The sequence below is a fragment of the Urocitellus parryii genome, chromosome 5 (assembly GCF_045843805.1).
Source record: "Urocitellus parryii isolate mUroPar1 chromosome 5, mUroPar1.hap1, whole genome shotgun sequence".
NCBI classification, from domain to species: Eukaryota; Metazoa; Chordata; class Mammalia; order Rodentia; family Sciuridae; genus Urocitellus; species Urocitellus parryii.
Genome location: NC_135535.1, coordinates 181,087,087 through 181,112,187, shown reverse-complemented (window position 1 = coordinate 181,112,187; position 25,101 = coordinate 181,087,087). Strand labels below are relative to the sequence as shown.

Here is a 25,101-nt window from a genome sequence, read left to right as displayed (position 1 = left end):
GCTTGCCTAGCACGTGTGAGGCACTGGGTTTGATCCTCAGCACTACAAAAATACAATAAAGGTATTGTGTCCATCTACTATTAAAAAAATATTTTAAAAAAGAAGAATGTTAGAATGCTAACTTCCTAACCTTTCAAAGCACAACCATTTTCATAAATTAGAGGAAATCTAAAATTGAAAGTTTAAGCTGAGCACAGTGGCATAATAACTACAGTCCCAGTGGAGGCTGAGGCAGGAGGATCCCAAGTTCAAGGCCAACCTCAGCCACTGAGCAAGGTCCTGCAACTTAGCAAGACTCTGTCTCAAAATTAAAAATAGAAAGGGCTGAGGATGTGGCTCAGTGATGAAGCACCTCTAGGGACAACTGTCAATACCAAAATAAATAAACAAAATAAAATAAAAAGTTTTAAAAAATGAAAATAACGTAGTTTTTTCCCAAATAGTTTTTCTCCATAAACTTAGAGAAAGCTTTCAGAAAATGACTATAGAATTTCTTATTGTAAATTGATTTTTATCTCAAGGTAGAGATGGCTTCAATTTCCCTTTCGGCTAAATTCAAACAGAAATAAGGTTTATTAAAAAAAACAAAAAAACAAATAGCATATATAATGTGATTCCTTTTGGGCGGGTGGGGAGGGGGAGTACCAGGGATTGAACTCAGGGCACTCAACCACTAAGTCATATCCCCAGCTCCATTTTGTGTTTTATTTAGAGACAGGGACTCACTGAGTTATTTAGGGCCTTGATAAGTTGCTCAGACTGGCTTTGAACTTGCGATCCTCCTGCTTCAGCCTCCTGAGCCACTGAGATTACAGGTGCACACTACTGGGCCTCCTTTTGAATTTCTAGTTTTCTAACTATCCATCCCTTTACCTGTTACCCTTCTGCTCATCCTTTTATGTCTCTATATACTAAGAATTGCTTAGAATGTTAACAATGGTAGTTATTTTTTGCATAGAGAATTTGGGATGATTCTGCTTTCATCTAATACTATCCCTATAGCACTTGGTTTTTAAAAATGCACTGTTTTGGGCTGGGGATGTGGCTCAAGCGGTAGCGTGCTTGCCTGGCATGCGTGAGGCCCGGGTCCGATGTTCAGCACCATATACAAACAAAAGATGTTGTGTCCGCCAAAAACTAAAAAATAAATATTAAAAAAAAAATCTCTCTAAAAAAAAAAACACTGTTTTAGTAAAAACAACCTCTTTTTTAAAATATCATCTGAAATACCAAAAATAACAGCCCATTCAAAAAACAGTTATACAAAAAGAACATCTTTCCTGTGATTCAGAAATTCCAAGGTTATTACTGGTATAAAGAAGAATTCACTGGTACTCACTGAATTAATTCACTGGTATTGATAAATCACTGTAATTTGTCAATAATGTTTTTTTGTTAATTTAGTTTTGTCTTTAGAGGCAGTGGTGTGTTTTATTTACAAACATCAATGCCTCTGTACCACTGTTGTTAAAAACCCTCACTCAAAGCTAGGCATAGTGGCACACATCTGTAATCCCAGAAGCTTGGGAGGCTGAGACAGGTGAATCTCAAGTTCAAAGCCAGCCTCAGCAACAGGGAGGCACTAAACAACTCAGTGAGACCCAGTCTCTAAATAAAACACAAAATAGGGCTAGGGATGTGGCTCAGTGGTCGAGTGCCCCAGAGTTCAATCCCTGGTATCCAAAATCAAAACCAAACAAAAAACCCTCACTCAGTTCAAGGTCACTTTAATTCTTTGGACATTCTTTTAAATATCTCATAGTAACAAAGACTAAAACTAAAACTGCTGATACTAAGGTTACCCTGGACAGACCTCTCTGAAATTTCCACAGGTGCAGCAATACGTTTTACTGACACTGCAGCAACAGTGTGAAACACATGTGCCCTAACAACAGAATTCATACCTAATGCCAGGTATTTGGACTATGAGACATAGCTACCTATGAAAGCACAGGTGCACGTAAGTTAGCTACAGACTGTGGAACAACTTCTGGAGGGAAAGCTACAGGGCTAGTTTGGGGGCAGTTCTCATCTCAAGTTTCTTATGGGGTACAGGGTCTACTTCCATGTTGCATGAACTATTTGGTCCCATGTAGGACTCAACCAGAAGTTAATAAACTTAATGGGGAGATGAGCTGAAGACCATGATTCTGTCCTGACCTTTGCAGAGTGAAGGCATTATGACTTTGGAAGTGTACCAAATTGTTTTGTTTGTTGTTGTTTTATAAGATACAGTCCTAAAAGCTGTTCTTTCCTGCCTATAGTATCACTTCATAGTTCAATAATGAATCAAATACTACAGTAATGTCCTTAGGAAATGTCCAAATATAAAAAAAAATTCCTATTCTGATCCTTTAAAAAAATTTTTCAGAGACTTAAAAAACCCGACATTACAGTGATTCCTCCATAGAAAACTATTTCTACCTTTACATTCGTTGAAGAACAAATGTCTTAATGCCTTGAACACAACTGACAAGCTTTTTTTTTTTTTAAATAACTTTTACAGGAGTTAAAATCTTTGGCCAAGTGCCTATTCAAAGACATGTATCTCAGACCTTGTGTCTTTTTGTAATATCTCTGATGGCAAGGTGTAAGATACACATATATCTATCTGATGATTCTGGGCTACAGTGTACAACAACTCAGTGCAAGCACAAAAAGTTTTTTGAAAGATCCTAGAAATAAAATAAAATTTGCATTTGAATATATAAAATTTTGTTTTAGATTCTTTAAAAATGTTTTGGACAGGCAGAGTGGTGGTAATCCCAGCAGCTCAGGAGGCTGAGGAGGGAGGATCACGAGTTCACAGCCAGCCTCAGCAAAAGTGAGGGACTAAGCAACTCAGTGAGACCTTGTCTCTAAATAAAATACAAAACAGGACTAGGGATGTGGCTCAATGATCGAGTGCCCCTGAGTTCAATCCCTGGTACCAAAAAAAAAAAAAAAAAAAAAATCTTTTTTTTAATTAAAATTTTAAAGTATTTTGAGTTCTCAGCTATGGCACAAAAATGGCAGTCAAGAAACATAAAACCATAACTTATAAGACCTTCCCTGAACCTATGCTCAGGAATATGATGCCTCAGTTTGAAAAGCATGGTGATAACACTTGCCTCAAGGCAAATGCAGCAGTTTTTCATTTGGTTCATGGTCCACATCTGCTCAATGTCATGTACTTCACAGACTCAGTACAGCCTAAGGAAACCAATTACTACTATCAGTGGCAAAGATTTGTCTTCCAATCTAAGATTCTTCAGTCATTCACAGAAGTTCTAATATGAAGGTAAATCAAGATAAACCACTGGCAATCCCTATGATGAATCTCTAGCCCAGTTTTTCACCGCTGTAATTCTTAAACTCATGAGCATCTTTGGCTTTAAAACAGAATGACTACAGGAGACTATAGAAGGGGAAAGGGAGGACAAAGCAATAGGATATTCATTTTAAGGGACACAAAACATGATGGGGGGGAATAATTTTACCTTAACAGGAGAAAACTGGAAATAAGTTTTTGAGCCCAGGCTTAATATCTATGGAAGACATAACAATTTCAAATAGCACTTATTTTTCAAAACATTAAAAAAACTTGAAATTAGTCTTTGGGATCTGAATAATCTAGAAGAACTAGAACATATGAACATTTTTCATATTTTGTCAGTGAGTAGACAATATGAAAAATTTACTCTGATGTGGCAAAGTTGTAATATGTCAGTGCATTCTGGGAGAAGACTTTGTTATTATTATGGCTATAATTTAGGTTTGGTTTTCTTTCCACTTCTAATTGTTCCTTCTTAAGGTAGAAGTCAAAACTCATGGTTAGGAACCCAGGCAATGAAGTCAGATCCTACACAGATTTAAATATGGGCCTCATCATTCACTAGCTGAGGCTTACTGATGAACAGTGCAGATAAGTCTATGTCCTCATGAAGCATACGGTTCAGTGTCACCTGAATATCTGCTTAAAAAGAATTGAGACACTAATTTCTATTCACTCAAAAATTAATTCATCTATGCAATAAGCAGTAATGGAATACCCACTAAATGCCAGACCCTAATGATATAATGTTGAACAAGACAGAAATCAGTCTCTACTAACAAGAGCCTTAATACTTCATGGAGATACACAATAAGATGGTCAAAAGCACATAATTAAAAACCATGAGCCTGAGGGTATAGCTCCTGAGTAGAGAGTGCATTTATCGTGTTCAGGCCATGGGTTCAATCTCAAGCATTCAAAAACAGAACAAAGTGAAACAATGCTTTGAAAGAAGGTTATATTCACAGAAGAACCTGATCTAATATGATGGGCCAGTCTAGGTTCTGTGTCAAGAGTTATAGAAAATTATACCTTAATTTTGATTTTATGTTTAGAATTTGTTTGGTTCTCTGACAGTTATCTAAAATTATTCTCCTTCCTTCCTACTTATCTATTTAGTCAGTCAGGGTCTCACTATGTTGCCCAGGCTGACCTCAAATTTGTGATCCTCCTGCCTCAGCTTCCTGAGCACCCAGGACTATAGCTGTGTATCCCCAGTCCAATAACTATTTTATTTTTTAAGAAAAAGCATGGTAGAAAGCTCAGCATAATTAAGATAGATACCTAGGCTCACTAAACTTAGTGTAGACTTAAGGTATAATCTTTACTAAAATTCCAACAGACTATTTTGAAAAAAGACAGAGTGATTCTAAAATTTATGTGTAGAAGTCACTAGGGTGTAGCTAACTGTCCTAACTTAAGAAGTGCTTTCAATTATATCTCAATTTAAAATAAGGTTTAAAAAATCACTTCTGTTTGATCTTGAAATAAATGAGAGTAAGAACTACAAAGTACCCACTAAAGAAAACCTTCATAATTCTCAAATGAATGTGTATCTATGAATTTATAGAAATATCCAGTGCCTAAGTATAACTGTCATTTCTTTCTGCAATGTTTTAACAGTACACTCATTCAATGCTCCCCCTCGATATTTCTTATGTCAGTTTTTCTGTTTTTTTTAAGTTAACAAATATGCTACAATTTTTTTAAAAAAATGAACCTTTGTAAAGCATGTTTAAGTGCATCAAGTAGTCAGAGAGGAATATAAATATTTATAACTCAGAATTTACATAACTTATAATCTTGAGAAACCAAGGTCTATTTTGTTTTCCCCCCTGCAAACATATGTTAAGCCTCCTGTCTAGAAAAAAAAAAAAAAATCCTTTCTATCCACTACTTTTTCCCTCCTCCTTTCCCTGGTTAGCAAATTCCAACTAATCTATCTATAGATTAGAATTTTTTTTTCAGAAATTCTGAATGTGTTACACCAACCCCCACCCTCCCAAACAAACACACATAGAGAGAGAGAGAGAGAGGGGGAGGGAGGGAGGGAGGGAGGGAGAAACAATGTCTCCTTTTAGAGCTCTCATCTGGTTCCTCATGTAATTAATATCCATATTTCTCCCATTCATGCAAGCCACAACAGAATCTGTTCTGCATAACACTATATCCCTGCATAGATCCTGATAGCTAGTATAAATGTTCACAGAACATTGACTCAAAGAATAAATTAAAAATGCAATCCAGTCAGGCCTAATAGTGCACATCTATAATCTCAGTTACCTGGGAGGCTGAGGTCAAGGCCAGCCTCAGCAACTTAGTAATACCTTAAAAAATAAATGAAAGAGCTGGGGATGTAGCTCAGTGGTAGAGTGCCTAGGTTCAATCCCCAATACTACAACAAATTCAAAAATAAATTTAGTCTAAATGTTTTTAATAATGTAATAAAACTAAGTCATCTAAACCAAGACTGTTCCCAAACAAGTGTTTTTCCTTGTTTAACAATCCATTATAAGTGAGTACATCTTTATTTGAGAAAGAACATTTTGAATTAGTATCTATGAGTCATTATCTACTTCCTTGTCAACCTGGCTCTCAGAATATAGGACTGACCTCTATGTCATTAGTTTCTACACTTATTCTTCAGCTCTGCTGATCTGTTCTTAATTGACACTTTCATTCTTATTATCTTTAATCTCTGCTGTGTATTTTATTAACTGATTCTCCTTTAATTTCTAAGATGTCAAATATAAAGATTTTTTTAAAATAATGTTCATAAACCACTACACTAAGGCAATATTTAATGCTATTATTAGCTGTAGAAACATAACTGCTCCGGGACAGGGGGTTTCAGATCAGAATATAAAAATATGACTACCAGGGCTGGGGATATAGCTCAGCTGGTAGAGTGCATGCCTTGCACACAAGGCCCTGGGTTGTAATCCCCAGCACCAAAATAAATAAATATAATATATATATATATATATATATATATATATATATATATATATACCAAAATTCCAGAACAAATCTTCCCAACCTTCAGGAAACAAAATACTGACACATAAAGAATCAAGTGCCAAAAAGAACAGACACAATAGGCAGGTCAGAGACAAAAAGAGCACCATGAAAGAAGGCATTTAGCATTTTTACAGAACACACTGAACTGTGCTATTTAGGAGTCAAACATTGAGAAATGATGACATCAACTAGGAACATGGCTTCAACTCAACTGTGGCTAAAAACAACAGAAATGTATTATCCTGCAATTCTCGAGGCTAGAATGCAGTGATCAAGGTGCTGGCAGGGCCATGCTCCCTTCCAAGGCTCTATCTAGGGAAGAATCCTTTACCTCTTTCTAGCTTATAGTGATTGCCAGCAATCCTTGGTTTACAGCAATCTGACTCAACTCTAATCTCTGCCTCTCTTCCTTCTGTGTTTGTGTCCAGATTTCCTTCTTTATATAAGGACTGTTGGATGAGGGCCTGCCCTACTTAATTTGACCTCAACTTAAATGAATTGCATCTGTGAGCACCCTCTACCCAGAAAGGGTTGCATCTAAAGGTACTAGAAGTTAGAACAACATATTTTGGGGGGGGGATACAATTCCACTGATAACATGGTCCAAATCAGTTAATTTCTTCAAAAAGTAGACCTGGATTCCTACATGTAATATCTATAGGTTTTTGCTTTACCTTTACCCACTTCTCTTAAGTGAATAGCATTCAATTTCCATTTGAAGAAAAAGCTGTTGAAACAGGTTCCTGTTATGTTCCTCAGGCTGGTCTCAAACTTGTGGGCTCAAATAATCCTCCCACCTTAGCCTCCAAGCAGCTAAAGGATGTGCCCTCATGGCCAGCTTTAAGAATTAATTCTTTGCCCCTTCATGCCATAAAAGCTGGCTGATCTTAAGCCCCTTTTCAAAAGCAGATATCTTTCCTTGGTAAAATCATAGAATCACACTTTACTGGCCAGAAAAGGTCATATGACCCAAGTCTAACCAATAAATTAAATCCTCCCATCCTTCCAATTTGGCTGTTGTAATACAGAATAAGACACATCTCTTTCCAGGATTTTGGACTTTAAGGATGATATAATAAGTCTATAACTGCCACTGACCATCCTTACCATTCATTATACTTGCCAAAGAAAGAATCCCAAAGAAGAAAGAAATGCTTAAAGATGGAGAAAGGAGACATTCTAGATGACACCAAAATCCTGGATACAATCGTGTCAGAACATAGCTTTACTCTCTGACCTTCCTAGTTCATACACCAACAAAATCTTTCTGACTTAAACCAATCTAAGTTGGATCTCTGCCACTTATAAAAGATACATATAAGCAAAATTCTACAAAGTGTCATATGGTTAAAAACAGGCCTCAATTTTTTTTCCAGTTATTTTCTCAAACTTGGCAACAGATAGGAAGAGCCAGTGAATGAAGAAAGAAGTTTGTAACTGTGTCCATGTCCATTTCCTATCCCCTAGGTCATCATCTCCTATTCAACATTCTAGAATGTAAAAATTACAAATTCATTTATGCTTATTACATTATAGATCTATGAGTTCCTGGCAGCAAAATATAAACAATAAAAGAAATTTTCAGTTATAAAAACCTAAGCATACATACCTAAAAAGGCTTCAAATGCTTTCCCTCAATGACACATCAACATAATCATCCTCAAAAGCACTGACATGCTAATCACTAAAATATTGGCTAGAGTGAGGAGAAAGTCATACTGAAATATCTTTCTCACAATTATCACCACTGTAAGGAAATTCATTATCTCATGCTTTATTATGCATGCCTATCACTGTTTATGATTCATTTGATTCTATCTCTAGCACACTACATCACATTCATGACAGAAAGTATCTCTGGACATCTAAAAGCAGCATCAACATACAAGACCATCTAAAGGTTCTTGTCCTGGGGATGTAACAGTGCTTGCTTGCCTACCACATGTAAGGGTCTGGGTTAGATTTCGACAAAAAATAAATAAATACATAAATAAATAAATAAAAGCAAGCAAAAAATACCTCCTACTTCTTCAGGGGCTGCCCACCCCCAACTTTAATAATTGGACTCTGGAAAATCTCTATCCCTCTCCTTTTTCCACTTGCTGGTACTTCAGAAACCTCCAAATATAACAGTCCCCTCTTAGCCAATGGATGCTTGAAATTAAGGGGTAGAATTAAACCTATATACAAGAATTGCAATTCTGTAACAGTTGGTCAGACAACCAAGCTACCTATTAAGTGATTAAAGAGCAGATATTTTATACAGCGTGAATACACTGCGGAAAGAGATCATTCGTGTCCCAGGCAGCACAGAGTAGAATAATGGGAGACTTCATTATTACTCAAAAAGGTGTACAACTTAAACTTACAAGTTATTTCTTTAATTTTTTATTTACTACTTGTGGGTAACTGAAATGGTGGAAAGTTAAACTGTAGAAAAAGGGGACTATTATGCTGGGCATGGTGGTACAGGCCTGTAATCCCATGGCTCACGAGGCTGAGGCAGGAGAATAATAAATTCAAAGCCAGTATCAGCATAAGTAAGGCTCTAAGCAACTCAGTGAGACCCTGTCTCTAAATAAAATACAAAATAGGGCTGGGAATGTGGCTCAGTGGTTAAGTGCCCCTGAGTTCAATGCCTGTACCCCACTTTTGGTACTAGGGATTGAACCCAAGGGCACTTAACCACTGAGCCACATCCCCAGTCCTTTTTATTTTGAGACAGGGTCTCAGTAGGTTACTTGGAGGTGGTTAGGTTGCTGAGGCTGGCTTCAAACCTGCAAACCTTTAGTCTTCCAAGCTTCTGGGATTACAGAGTGTAACACCACACCTGCTACTGTCTTTCCTCTTTTCCTCTCCCCTGCACCTACTCTCACCCCCCCACCCCACCCCCGCGGTGGGTATGTACTAGAATTGAAACTAAGGACACTTATCACTGAGCACATCCACATCCCCAGGCCTTTTTTTTTCTTTTTCTTTCCCAGACAAGAAGTTGCTAAGTTGCTTAGGGTTTTGCTAAATTGCTAAGACTGGCTTTGAATGTATGATCCTCTTGCCTCAGCCTCTTGAGTTGCTAGGATTACAGGCATGGGCCACCATGCTCAAATATAATGAACAAAAAAGGAAGATTACATTTTTAATCCCCAGTACCTCATAATAATAACAATAAGGTTTCCATGTCCCAGCCAAGATTTAGAGAAGAATCTGGTATTTGAAATTTTATAAATATCTCAATGATTTTGTTCAAGTGGCCAGTGCTTTCAAACACTGCTTTAGCAAGAACTGGTACTTTTCTACTAAAAAGTTTTCTAACTAGTCCTGGGGTAAAAGGGAAAATATTGTGGAGTACTCACTTTCAACAGCATGAATTTTCATTTTTTGGGAGACGGCAAGATAATCAGCTAAGAAAGAAGCTGAAGTTCATGGGAATTAAAGAACCACTATGATAAACTACAGGGACTGATCAAAAATACATAAAAGAATTCCCAGTGCTGAAGGCCTAGCTAACACTGAACACTGAATTTGTAGTAGCATCATTCCACACAGCTAGTTAGCCATTTACAAAATTAACAGTCTCATGGTAAGATTATTATAAAGATTGAATTACATGTAATAAGGCTGGGGATGTAGCTCAGTGGCAGAGTGCCTGCTTAGCAACTATAAGGCCCTGGGTTCAAACCCCAATACCACAAAAAGAAACAAATAAATTGCATGCATGTAATAACAAATATAAATAAAATGTGAGATAATGGCATACTGGAATTTAAAACTTCAACAGTAATAAAAAGGTACAGGGGATGCTTTGGAAATAAGCATGTATTCTACTGTATTTTTAAAATATTCTATTTAAGCTCTACATTTACCTAAATCATGTTTGTTAACATGATATCATAATCAACAGTTAGAATACTGGTTCACTGGTACTTTTTTAAATAAAATGTCTTGAGACAGAAGTAACCAAAATTGAAATGAACAGCCACATATGCAATGTGTGTGTATATATTTTTAATATCATTTGGTACTCAGAGGTACCTGAATTATTCACTAAAAAAGAAAAGAATGGGCTGAGGTTGTAGCTCAGTGGTGGAGTACTTGCCTAGCATATGTGAGGCCCTAGGTTCAATCCTCAGCATCACATAAAAATAAATATATAAAATAAAATTATTGTGTCCATCCAACTAAAAATGAATGAAAAGAAAAAAAAAGGAAGAGAATGCCTGGTAGTATAGTGGTGAGATTGTATTTCTTAGTTACTAAATCTAGTAACTCCTTTGCCTATGCTGTATCCTAAGTAGGCTCCTTTCTGATATAGTACTATTCCAAGTGAACTATCCTTTCCCATTCCCCAAAGGCCAGAGAATTTGTTTATCACACTGTCTGCCTAAAATAAGCTATTCAATTTTTGTTCATTTTACAGAGGCACAAATTCTCTAGAAAAACACAATATTAAAAACATCAATAGGCCAAGTACAGTGGCACATGCTAGTAATACCAGCTACTTAGGAGGCTGAGGCAGGAGGATCACAAGTTCCAAGGCCAGCCTGGGAACTAAAAAGACCCTGTCTCAAAATAAAAAAATAAAAAGAGCCAGCTCAAGTGATCCCCAGTACCATGAAAAAACAAGCAAGCAAACAAAACACTAATAGTTAAAACTTTTGATTTCAAGAGATAAAACTCAACATCATTGGGCTTGAGCAAAAAAGGCATAGTTATTTGCTCAAGCAGTTTTTTTAAGAGCTTCCTTCATGCTCCACTGGATCCAAGTGCACAGGAGTAATTCTCTCCCCATCCATCATTCCCCATGTCTCATACATTAGCACAGAGCTTCCCTCAGAGACGGGCTCTCCCCACATGGTGGCTACTTCTCACTTACAATTAGCTAGCCTGAAGAAGAGAGACCCCTTTTCTACGATCTCCATCAACCAAATTCTCAGGGCTGGTCCCTGAACCACTGTGTTCAATGAATGGCTATCAGTCCCAGGAGTACATCTGTCTCATGTAAATGATGGAACTAAAGGTGGCAGAAAAGATGGCTCTCTAAAGAACATCAAAAAGCTGCTACCACAAGAGAAAAAGATCTTTAGAGAGCAAAACAAGATATTCAGAATAAAAGACAATAAAAACCAAAAAATTTTCCCACAAATAAGAAACACTTTGGAGGAAAATTTAAAAAAAAACAACATTTACATGATTACAAGTTGTGAAAGAATCTAAACTGAAGTCAGAAAAGCCTAGATTCAAAATCACCAGTTCTGTCACATCTGTGTGTTATTAATCCTTCTAGGTTCCTTCCTAAGTAAATAAAAAGGATACCATACTCTTTCCAGGTTTACTATACAAAGTAAATGACAAAATATGTTCCTAAACACATACCTGGCAAATATCTTCTATGAATATAAATAAAAGCTAATGTTTTCTGAAATAAATTGTAAATGGTCCCAGTTCTCCAACCCTAGTACCCTCCCACTAGGACTGGGGGCTCAATAGCAAGACTTGCTTTAGGTCAATGAGATATTAGCAGATATCATACAAGCAGAAGCTTTAAAAAGTGCTTCCTTATTTCTGTTTGTTTTGTGTACTTCCACCATGCTTTAGCAGGCCCAAGCTATCTTATCTTACTAAAGATTGAGAAGCATGATTTGGGCCTAGTTGCTCCAATCACCCCAATTTAACTGAACTTACATCAACTGGAGCAATTCCAGTCAAGATCAACAGAACCGACTAGTAAACACGCAGCTAACTACATGAGCAAGCCCAGCCCAGATCAGCTGAACTACCTAGACTTCTGAGTTCAATAAATACTTCTACTTATATGTCACTCAAGTCTTGTGATTGTTTAACATGTAACGTTATTGTGGTAACAAATAACTGAAACACCATCTTATGGAAAAGTCAAGAGAGAAAACTGTATACTTTTTTATGATATTAACAATATTAACAAAATAAAGTTTATTCCTATTATCATAAATGTACTACCAAAGCTGGGGTTGTGGCTCAGTGGTAGAGCACTGGCCTAGCACATGTGAGGCACTGGGTTTCATCCTCAGTGACACATGAAAATAAAAATATTATGTCCATCTAAAACTTAAAAAAAAAAAATTAATAAATAAATGTACTACCCAAGCACATTTTTAAACTGTTAGAAATGGAGAAGTAATTCTGACCTGTAAGAAAGTCTGTACGGCTTAATTTTTTTTTTTAAAGTCATGGACAACAAAGACCAAAAGAGACAAAATGGTTTCCATTATATCAAAATATAATTATATTCGAAATAAAATTCTTATGGAAGCAATGCAAATAATGGTGCAAAGAGAGCCAAAACTAGCTATTAAAAAAACACCTGAGCTGGGCCTAATGGTACACGAATGTAATCCCAGTGACTTGGGAGGCTGAGGCAGGAGGATTGCAAGTTCAAAGCCAGCCTCAAAAAAGGTAAGGCACTAAGCAACTCAGTGGACCACGTCTCTAAATAAAATACAAAATAGGGCTGGGGATGTAACTCAGTGGTTGAATGCCCAGAGTTCAACCCTGGTACTTTAAAAAAAAAAAAAAAAAAAAAAAACTTGACTGGATAGTGAATATCACATAATCTTGTCTAGTTCACTTTATTCTCTTTAACTATCATCACCAATTTTTTAAAATTTTTTTAGTTGTCAATGGACCATTTATTTTTATGCGACGCTGAGATTCAAACCTGGTGCCTCACATAAGCTAGGCAAGTGCTCTACCACTGAACTACAACCCTAACCCCACCACCACTGTTTTTTACTTTCAAAGTCATTTTGATCTCCATGAGCTTCTGAAGAAGACTGTTTCCCCAGAATAAAACATATATACATTTATTTTCAAAAATACACATACACACTTAAACGAAAAACTCAGTTTCTTAATTTGATGTAGATCCCAAAATAAAACAACTTATTTTACATGGATGAAAAGAAAAAAGAAAAGAGATATATGAAGTCGGAAAGAAAGCTAATGAAAAGCTGCATCATGCAAAAGCTAATTATTCTTGAAAGAACATTCCTGACAGAAACCTACGCAGTATTTTTGGACCAAATACCCAAAGATCCTATATATGCTGCCATCTAAGAACATATTTTCAACATCCAGTTTTAAAATATGCTGTTTATCTTATAATTCAACCAAATATAATAGCAACAGTATCCTTAGTATCTTCGTTTATACTTCTGCTTTTTGTTTGTTTTGTTTTGTTTTGTTTAACCCAGGGGCTCCTTATCACTGAGCAACATCCCTAGATGTTTTATTTTGAGATAGTCTCACTAAATTGCTTAGGGCCTCAGTGAATTGTTGAGGCTGTTGCAATCCTCCAGCCCCAACTGAGTTGCTGGGATTACAGGCATGTTCCACTGTGTCCTGCTATCCTTCTGCTCTTGAGTCAAGGAAACCAGAGATTGGCCACAGCATGATTGAACAACACAGTCTTCCTGTTTTTAAATATCATCTCTATATTACCTTCTTTTCTATTTATAACTGGCCTCAGAGTATTCCTATTTCTCAATGTAGTTGATTTCACTTGGATCATCTCTTAAAAGAATATCTTGACAAAATATGGGCTGGCTTACTTACTTACAGCTAAAGGTATTTTTACCCAAACATCTTCATATAGTTTTAGAAAATAATATCTATGGAATAACATCTAAGAGGCAACAATAAAATTAATCATTAAATAAGAAAAAAAATCTTCCATTTTTTCTAAAGTTAAGTTCAAACCCTTAGGAAAAGGGAAAAAAATTGCAAAAAAGGTCCTCAATATATCTGGTCCCTTATCTATTATTTCACAATGTTAATTTATATATTTTATTTTATACTTCAGTATAACCACATTAAAACATTCTTTCCATTAATTTACATTCTCCTTTTTTTAAACAATCAAAATCTTGCTGGAATATAGCTCAGCTGGTAGAGTGTTTGCCCTGCATGCACAAGGCCCTGGGTTCAATCCCCAGCACCAAAAGAAAAAATAAATAAATAAAATTCTCGCCAGGTGTAGTGTCACATGCTTATAATCCCAGCAACTCAGCAGGCTAAGGCAGGAGGATTGCAAATTAGAGGCCAGCCTCAGCAATTTAGGGAGTCCCTAAGCAACTTAGTGAGACCTTGTCTCAAAATAAAATTTAAAAAAAGAGCTGGAGATGTAACTCAGTGGTAAAGCCCCTGTGGGTTAAATCCTTGGTACCAAAAAATAAAAACCTATGGATAACTCAATCTTAATAGTTTTTAAAAAATATTTTTAAAAATTGTCACTGGACCTTTATTTATTTGTTTATGTATTTATATTTTTATGTGTGCTGCTGAGAATCAAACCCAGTGCCTCACACATACTTGGCAAGTACTCTACCACTGAGCTAGAACACTAGCCCATCTTCTTAATAGTTTTAACAATCTTTTTAAAAAATTTCTTTTAGTTGTTGATGGACCTTTGTTTTATTCATTTATATGTGGTGCTGAGAATCGAACCCAGTGCCTCACGCATGTGAGGCAAGTGCTCTACCATGGAGCCACAATCCCAGCCCTGGTTTTAACAGTCTTGACCAAAACAATTCATTCAGGTTGTACCGTCACCTAGTGCAGCCTACTTTCTTAGAAAAATTAAGTTCCCTATAGATTTATAGCTCCTGTTGATTTCTATCTTCAGTCTTCTTGCCAAATGTGAAAAATTCTAGTTTCTCTTAGCTTTACCCCACTTACATGTTATCTTTGTTTCTCCAATAAAATGTACTAGTCTCTGGCATGGACACATATAAAATTAGGAGGAAGTTCCTGGCCTAAGGAGACGGGGACCAAAGAGAATGTTATCTTTAACATAAGATTATATATTTGTAACCTAAGCCATAGGTCTTTTTGAAACTGCTTTCAGTGGTTATGTGGCCTTCTGGTTCTCATATAAACCTATTTCAATAAACATACAATGAAAGGCTATACATAGGAAGTATACACACTCATAAAACCTGGTCACACACGTCTCACAAAGAAAACAGCTTTATCACTAAATGCTGTTTTTCTTTTAAGAAATTAATACAGTAAAATTTTAAAAACTCTCAAAAAATTTTTGGAAATTCATGTTATTTTATCCTATGTACTGTCTTTCCAAAAGAGAAACCAGATCTAGACAATTTAACATTAAGTACAATAAAAATATTATTGCCAAAAATAACCATAAAGTTTCCAATAGGTAGATAAAATTTTAGTACACTGACCACCATTTTCACACCATTCGTCTTATGCATATACTTAGGGAAATGATGTCTAACTCATTCCACCATCATTCCACCCCTTGGCCCCCTCCTTTCCCCTCTCTCCTTTGCCCTATCTAAAGTTCCTCCATTCCTCCCATGCTCCCCTCCCCCAAATCACCATTATGAGTCAGCATCCTCCAATCAAACAAACCATTTGGCTTTTGGTTTTTTGGGGATTGCCTTGCTTCACTTAGCATTATATCCTCCAATTTCATCCATTTATCTGCAAATGTCATGATTTTATTCTCTTTTAATGCTGAGTAATGTTCCACTGTGTATATATACCAAAGTTTCCCTATCCATTCATCTACTGAAAGGCCTCCAGGTTGGTTCCATAATTTACCTATTGTGAATTGTGCTGCTATAAACATTGATGTGGCAGTATACCTGCAGTATGTTTTTAAGTCTTTTGGGTATAAACCAAGGAGTGAGATAGCTGGGTCAGATGGTGGTTCCATTCCAATTTCCAAGGAATTTCCATGCTGCTTTCCAGATTGGCTGTACCAATTTGCAGTCTCACCAGCAATGTATGCGTGTGTCTTTTTCCCCCAACATCCTGTCCAACACTTATTGTTGTTTGTATTCTTGATAGCTGCCATTCTGACTGGAGTGAGATAAAATCTTAAGGGTAGTTTTGAACATGATCATTTTTAAAAGATAATTAGTTCCATTAAACACTCACAGAAAAATAAACATTTGAAAGGTTTCTGTTTCCAGTAACTGTTACCAAAGACTTAAGAACTTCTTAATGTCCATCAATGATTAAATTATCATTTTATTGTGATTTATAAGTTAAACTTTGCCAAGCTTCCTTACTAAACAATTTGAATCTCACACATATGATAAGAGTAGTATTTATTTCATTAATCATATAATGTAAAAGCCACATATCAATATAGGAGAAAACATTTATATATCTCATTTTTTATTCTTAGTAAAAGCAAGGAGATTCCCATTTATTTATTTATTTATTCCTGGCCCCTTTTCAATTTACAGACAGTGTCTTGCCGAGTTGCTTAGGTAATGGCAAAATTACTGAAACTGGCTTTGAACTTGCAATCCTCCTGCCTCAGGATCCTAAATCACTGGGATTACAGGTGTGAGCCACCACGCCTGGCTCTCCCATTTAATTTTGATGGGAATTTCTCCCTATCACCTTTGTCACATTTTCCTGTGCCTTCTAATAAGGCATTATCTCATCTAAGATCAGTGATCCACGAAATTCCCAAAACAACATATCATTTTCAAAAATTTGCCAAATCTCATGCTGGGCATAGTGGCAGAATGTCTTGTAATCCCAGTGGCTTGGGAGTCTGAAGCAGAAGAATACCCAATTTAAAGCCAGCCTCAGCGACTTAGCGAGGCCCTAAACAACTTAGAAAGACCCTGCCTCAAAATCTAAAAAATTAAAAAGGGTTGGGGATGTGGCTCAGTCATTAAGCACCAATCCACAGTATCAATAAATAAATAAATAAATAAATAGACCCAAATCTCTTCCTAACCCTTCTCAGCAACTTGTCTTTATATCAGATACTTTAAAATATTTTTTGCCAAATGCACCAAATGTAAATTGCCATTAAGAAGTTTAGAAGTAAGAAGGCATTTGGCTAAGATCCAGAAATTCTGAATCCTATTCTCAATCTGCTTGATCCCATTTGCAATACCTTCACCCTTGAGGTTTCTGGTAAAGACATGACTAGAGGAAAAGGCCAAGTACCTAAGCACACTGTTACGACATTCATTGCCTTTGTTAAAAACTCCGAAGTGCTCTGTCAACTAGGCTGGTCCACACAGGAGACTTGCCAAACTGAAGGCCTAGAAACAGTATCACTTGGCTATCTTTTGCTGTTCTTTCCTCTCCTAAGCCTAAGCCAAAGAACCTCAGCTAATGAGGAAGAATGGGTAGTCTAGCAATACATGAAGAAAAATTAAACCAGTAGAAATATTCAGCCCAGAAATCCATATAGTTCTGAATACCATTAACTAAAAAAAAAATAAAAAATAAAAGTCCATTGACAACTTAAAAAAAATTTTTTTAAGTGAGAAGCTGGTAAAACATTCCATTCTAGGCCAGAGAACAGAAAATGTAATAATGTTATTATTTATGGTAAAATTATAAATAGAGAAACCAGAATTCCTCATGTAATATAAAGCAGGTAAGCGACCAGTAACTGGAATCAAAGGGCAACTTGACAGCACCAAATATGAAATGTTAAAAAGAAAGGGATGCCAAGTGCTGCGGCACACTCCTATAATCTCAGAAACCTGAGAGGCGGAGGCAACATCACAAGTTCAACTCTGGGCAACTAGGCAATTCAGTGAGATCCCTCTCAAAAATAAAAAAGGATCAGGAGGCTAAGGCAGGAGGACAGCAAGTTCAAAGTCTAGCCTCAGCAACTTAGCAAGATCCCTCCTCAAAATAAAAAAATAAGAAGGGCTGGGAATGTGGCTCAGTAGTTACATTCCCCTGGGTTCAATCCCTGGTACCAAAAATAAACAAAACAAAAAATTTTTAAAAGACTGGGGATATAAATAAGTACCAAAACAAAACAAAAAAGAGGGAATATGCATAAAGCTTTGAAAAGCACAGAATTTTGAATTCCAATCCCAGGTCTAAAATTTTTTGGCTGAATAACCATTAATGAAATCTTTAACCCTGTTTCTCCACCTTTATAATAAGGTGTTCACATCAAAGGGCTCTTACATGGCTAGGGTTTTGTTTTTTTTGGTGGAACTGGGGATCAAACCCAGGGCTTGGAGCATGTTGGATAAATACTTTGCCACTCAATTACATCTCCGGTCCTTTTTCATTTTACTTTGAGATAGTAAGTGCCCAGGGTAACCTCCAACTTGCCAACTTTCTGCCTCAACATCCCAAGTAGCTGGGATGACAGTGTGTACCACCACCCCAGCTATGCTAGCTCTTTAGAAACATTACTAGAGAACAAAAGCAAAGATATGTCTTTACCATATTTAGATGTCTCATGTATTTCTTCAAATTTGAAAACCACTTGGGATATGAAGTTGGAAAGAGATGGTACCAAACAAAAAGAGATTTAATATTAAACAGTGTCTAGGATTTGTTTCAAAATAATGCAGAACGGCCACTAGTCAATGTAGCTGGGTGTTTATAGTACTATTCTTTCTACTTTCATGTTATGTCTAAACTTTTCCAAAATGAGATTCCTTTTAAATTCCTTTCCCTTTAATTGATATGACTAAGAAAAAGTTCTAGCATCCTTCCAGTTTTGATAAACAATAAATTAAAAATGTGGGAAAAAAGGGGAAAAGAAAACAGAAGAATCAGTGGGTAGAAATAAAGGTAAATACCTAGAAAACAATCTGTACTAATTGGAAGAATTCGAGTATCTAGGTCAAAGTTCACAAAATGCAGTGGCTAACAGGTGCCTTAATCCCATGCCTTAATCCCAGCAACTCCAGAGGCCAAGGAAGGAGCCCAGCAAACTCAATGCCATCCTCAGCAATTTAGACAGGCTGAAGTAACTTGGTAATAACTTGTCTCAAAAATAAAAATAAAAAAGATTGGAGATATACCTCAGTGGTACAAAGTACTCTCAAGTATCCAAAAAAAAAAAAAAAACCCACAAATTCCCATACATTAGGAAGAATTTTTTTTTAATGTGAAAAATAAAGTATCATCTAATTGCATGTTTAAACAAAGCCAACAATTCCTTCCCGTGGGCTAAGAATATAGCTCAGTGGTAGAGCACTCTCCTAGTATGCACAAAGCTCTAAATTCAATCCCCAGCAACACAAAAATAAATAAATAAAATAAAGCTTTTTTAATAAACCACTCATTCCAAATGTACCGGTGGAGCTGGTTACTTAAATCTAATATGAATTCTGCTGTCAAATGAAACCCATTTCTTTGTGGTAAAAATCACATTTTTACAAGTGAGATTTTACTAAATAAGATACAACCTTACACAGAATCTTTTTTTTTAATTTGTACATTATAATCACACAAATATTATTGATTGATTGATTGATTTTGCAGTATTGGGGACTGAACCCAGGGGTACTCTTAGTATTGTTTATATCCCTGACCCTTTTTATTTTAAGACACGGTCTTTATAAGTTGCCAAAAAGATCCTTTTAATATTAATTTCTCTTTCCCTTCCTATTGTAAATTTAGAAGAGGTAAAGGATACTTTTACTCTCTGCAAACCTCTAAAAAATTAACTACCAAAAAAAATGTATGTGATAATCATTTATTGATAATGATAAAATGATTCAGATTTTATCAAAAATAAGCTTATCATAAGGTTGTCTTGCTCTTACAATTTAAAAATGCATATTAGATAAAACTAGCTCCTTCAATTATTCTGATATAATAATATCATTGCAATAAGGGCCTTAAAACAAATACCAGTTTTACACCTGTAGTTTCATCGGCTTACATGATAATGAATTCAGAAAAAAAAATGCTTAATTTATATATTAAAGTAATTCTTTAACAAAAAATAGATTTTAAAATGTAAAACTTGGGCTGGGATTGTGGCTCAGGGATAGAGCACTCACCTAGCATTCATGAGGCACTGGGTTCGATCTGCAGCACCACATAAATATAAAATAAAGACATTGTGTCCACCTATAACTAAAAAATATTTTTAAAAATGTAAAACAAAGTGAATATAAAAAGATAAAAATCATTACAAGCTGTCCATCATTACTGAATAACTTCCCTAACTTCCCCTTTATAATCCATTAAGCAAAGGATTTGTATTCTCAGATTTTGCTACGTACTCCACCATAAAGCTTAATTTCATCCTTAAGACATCATTCTTAAACAGATTTTGCTACATACTTCACCATAAAGCTTAATTTCATCCTTAAGACATCATTACACCTGATACTCTATGAGATCAAACCTAACCAATTCAAAAATCAGAGAAACCAAAATAAAAACAAAATTCAAAACACCCCTTTGAAACAGTATAGGTTAGCAGAAAACAAAATCATACAGTTAATTTGCCATTAACTGCATAACTTGCCAGATTTCTGGATTAATGAAATGCAAATAAGGGCTTAGGGAGGTAACTCTGTTAGTATAGCACTTGCCTAGCATACACAAGGCCCTAGGTTCAATCCTCAAAACCACCTAAATAAATATGTAAGCAAAATATAATCTTAGTTTCTAAAAATACTGTTACAGTGTAGAATTTTCTCACTACTAGAATTCTTACTATTTGAACTCAGAAATGAAATAGATTCAAATGTTTGTGATACAGCAATGTAAAGGTATCCTTCTCCAAGCAAACCCTTGTTATTTACTATCCAAAACTCAGGCATAAAACAGATTTGAACAATGTGGTACACACTATATTATCTGTGATATTTAAACTCTATATCTGTGACATACAATGGTAGGAATTTAGATTTGGATAGAAAGATGTGTCTGTATTATTACACAACTCTATCAAATAACTAATTAATAATACATAGAACAGATATTTAAACAATCCTTTCTTGAATAATTATGTTACTCTCATCACTCCATTACTATATCCATTATTCCCTTCACAAGATATACTGCAGTTTAGCTTTCATTACAGTCTATCTGCTTACATATTGATTTGTAATATTTTGCAAACTGGGGTATGAAGAGAAAAAATATTTGTAAAACAATATACTGATGAAGAGTCTAGTATTCCGAAAACAAAGAATTCTTACCACTCAGTAATAAAAATATATAAATAAGCCAACTGAAAACCTGGCAAGAGATCTGAACAGACAACATTTCCCCAAAGATGATATACAAATGGCCAACAAATACAAACAAACTTAATATCACCAGTCATTAGGGAAATACAAGTCAAAATCACAATGAGGTAGCACTTCATACTCATCTGCGTAGCTATAATAAGAAAGAAAAAGAGGGGTAATATAAAGTGTTAGAGAGGACATGGAGAAATTAGGACCCTCAGAAAATGCTGATAGGAATCTACAGTACTGCAACACTTTGGGAAATGATTTAGCAATCCCTCAAAAAGTTAAAAACATGGCTAGGAATATAGCTAAGTGATTGAGCAGTTGCCCAGCATGTATGAGGCCCTAAATTTAATCCTAACACTGCCAAAAAAAAAAAAAAAAAGCTAAAACATAAAATTACCATATGACACAGCAATATTATCCTAAGTATAAACACAGAGAACTAAAAATAAATGCCTACATAAAAACTTACACAGGTGTTCATAGAAGCATTATCATAATAGTCAATAGTGAAGAGTCTCCAAAAACTGGAAACAACCAATGTTCACTGACCAATGAATGGCTACACAAACAATAGTATGTCCATACAAAGCAGCATTATTTTGTCATAAAGGGAATAAAACTGCTGATAATTGTTACAATCTTGGATGAACCTTAAAAACAGTATGCTATGGGTAGGAAGTCAGACATTAAGGGCCACATAATGATTTCATTTACATAAAATACCAGACTAAGGCTGGGGATGTGGCTCAACGGGTGACCATGCACGGGGCACTGGGTTCGATTCTCAGCACCACATAAAAATAAAGATGTTGTGTCCACTGAAAACTAGAAAATACATATTAAAAGAAGTTCTCTCCCTCTCTCTCTCAAAAAAAAAAAAAAAAAATACTAGACTAGAAAAATCCACAGAAACAAAGTAGATTAGTGGCTATCAAGAGCTGGGTCATAAAAGTATTGGGAAATGACTGCCTTTAGGTAAGAAAAGTTCTGAATTAGTCATGATATATACACAACTTTGTCAATACAACTAAAAATCACTGAATCACACACTTCAAAAAGGTGAATTTTACAGTATGTGAATTATATCTCAATTAAAATAAGAAAAAATTCAAGATATAGACATTTTATAATGGAATTATCCCCAAAGCAATATGCAAATGCATGGAATAGTAAAAATAATTTTTAAATATCTGCAGATAAATTAAAAGATACTTTGTACAGTAGTGATATTAAGTTTTTAACTTGAAACCACAAAAAGTAGTTTTTCCCATCTCAAGATCCCACACAGCAGATGGATAGACATTAAAAAAAGGTAAGAATTAAAAGACAGATTCAGAGGTATATCAAAATACATCAAACCCATTTGCTGAGCTTTCGGAGCCAGTTTGCAAGCCAAGCAAGAAAACCAATCTCATTATTTAATATACACCTTTATCTGCCGTACTATGCAGCAGATACTTTTTGACTGTTTCCAAATAATCAATTCATCCTATAAGGATGAAAATCTGCCAAGACTAAGGATATTCAAAGAATGAATATGCCATTGATTTTAAGCAACTCTAAAAGAATAAATGCAACAGTACCTAGGGAATAACCTCCAAATGAGCTTACTTCAAATATAGTACTATTGTGGATAATTTTGTCCCTATCAAGATGGCTTGAAAACAACCTGTTCATTGTAGAATTCCACAATGGAATTATAAAAGAAAGCAATGTGATAGAAACTGCAAGTTGCCTAACAAAGTCTCCCCTTTTTAACCTGCATTTGAAAAATTTATAACCTAACTTTACAAACCTGTAGCATCTCCATGCCCTGTACACTAATCATTGTCTGCAGCTTAAACCGACAACTCATTGCTATTCTTTTCCACTTTTGCTCATGCTACTTCTCATGAATGGAATTCTTTTAACATATTCATCAAAAGTAAGCAAAAATTTGTCACCTTCCTCAAGAAGCCTGCCTTCATCATCTCAAGAGATTTCTCTCACTTCTCAATATGCCAGCGCTTGCCTGTACTATCATATAGCACATTTTTGCTTTGTACAATAACTGAATACATTACATTTCCTCTAAGGCCTACAAGTTCCTGAAAGTTAGTGCAATTTTCCCAATATCTTTGCCCACAATGCCTGGTAAAAGATGGATACTTAACAAATACTTAAAAGAACTAATAAGCACTTATTAAACTGCCTTTCATTCCTAAAAATATTAATTCAAGTAGCTAAATATTAGGCAGGTGCTCAGAAGTGGCAAGTTTCCAAAGACGGCAAATAACCAATTTTCACTTCATAAGAAATTTCCGGCCATACTGTGTAGCCCCATTAAGGCTAAAAACTGGCATTCAAATGTTTCCTAGAATTGCCCCAGTTATAAATTTGAGGGAATCAGAATAATTTGAAATACCTTTATATAAGCCAAAAAGACTGACCCTGTTATTGTTTTCTTAGCCAATCTAAAGCTAAACTAAAATCACAACTTTCCCCACACTGGGAAAAGCTTGAGAATAAGGGTGAGGAGCAGCCAAGCAATAGGTTACATCACATCAGAGAAAGCCTAGATCTTCCTAGAATCTTGTAGGTAATATTAAGTCCCATAGGATTCCTCAATAATCACCTCATAACCAAATACCCATCTTGATCATAATCACTGTGTGAACCCACTTAGCATTTCTAATAAAAAATGCTCAAAAAGTATTGGAGTATTTCATATTTCCTGATGCTCAACCAGTAAAATCTATTCAAACATTCCAAAATCTGAAAAACTCTGAAATCTGAAACACTTCTGACCCCAAGCACTACAGATAAGGGATACTCATATTCAACCTGCACTAATTCCAGTTCAACTAAACAATCTGGAATCAGCAACTAATACTCCACCACCAACATTGACTTGTCTTCCCCACATACCCCAAAAAGAAGTAGAAAGGAAAATTAGATTTTGGAAATGATTAAGAATTCCTTTTTAGCTGGGAGCAGCGGTACACTCCTGTAATTCTAGAAACTCAGGAAGGCTGAGGTAGGAGGATTGCAAGTTCAAAGCCAGCCTCAGCAACTCAGTGAGGCCCTACACAATTTAGCAAGACCCTATCTCAAAAAAAAAAAAAAAAGAGGGGACTGGTGATGTGGCTCAGTGGTTAAGTGCATCTGGATTCAATCCAGAGTACACCCCCCAAAAAATTCATTTTTAATCCAAAGAGTGCTATAAATTAACTCATTTAGGAAATAAAAAATCCCAAAGTATTTAAAATAACCAGCCAAGACAATCAGAAGATTAACTATTTCAGATCCGACCCCATTAAAATAAAAAAGGAATCATTACATTTGATAGTAAACAGCACAGTTGCCTTTTGGACTACAAAAGGATCACTGCCACCCCTTTTAAATATAAACTTAATACAACTAATTTACTTAGAATGCTCCTCTCAAAAAACTAAATTTCATATAATAGGAGAAAATGTGCGGTGAAATTGATTTTAGTATCAATATATGTTTAAGACTAAAATACCACTCTGCACTCTGGACTCCAAAACGTCCTCAACTCTACCTGGAAAGTGGAAATTTGGGAGTTAAAAGTATACTTTAAGAAAACTGATCACCAGATTGAATCTAATTTTGCTATTAAATTGCGATATTTACAGAGGGATTTTATAAGTCACCAAACAAAACAAAACACTATCAAGCAGTAGTAACTGACCACTAATGCTAGCAATGACATACTTTTTTAAAAAGTGGAGGGACAGGGTACCTGAGGCAGAAGGATTTAAAGCAAAC

At 35.6% G+C, this 25,101-nt stretch overlaps 1 protein-coding gene across 2 annotated transcripts in view; it reads right to left on the bottom strand.

Annotated features, from left to right (window-relative positions):
* Positions 1-25,101, bottom strand: part of Lcor (ligand dependent nuclear receptor corepressor) — a 129,461-nt gene that overhangs the window by 102,057 nt on the left and 2,303 nt on the right. The window lies entirely within an intron of this gene.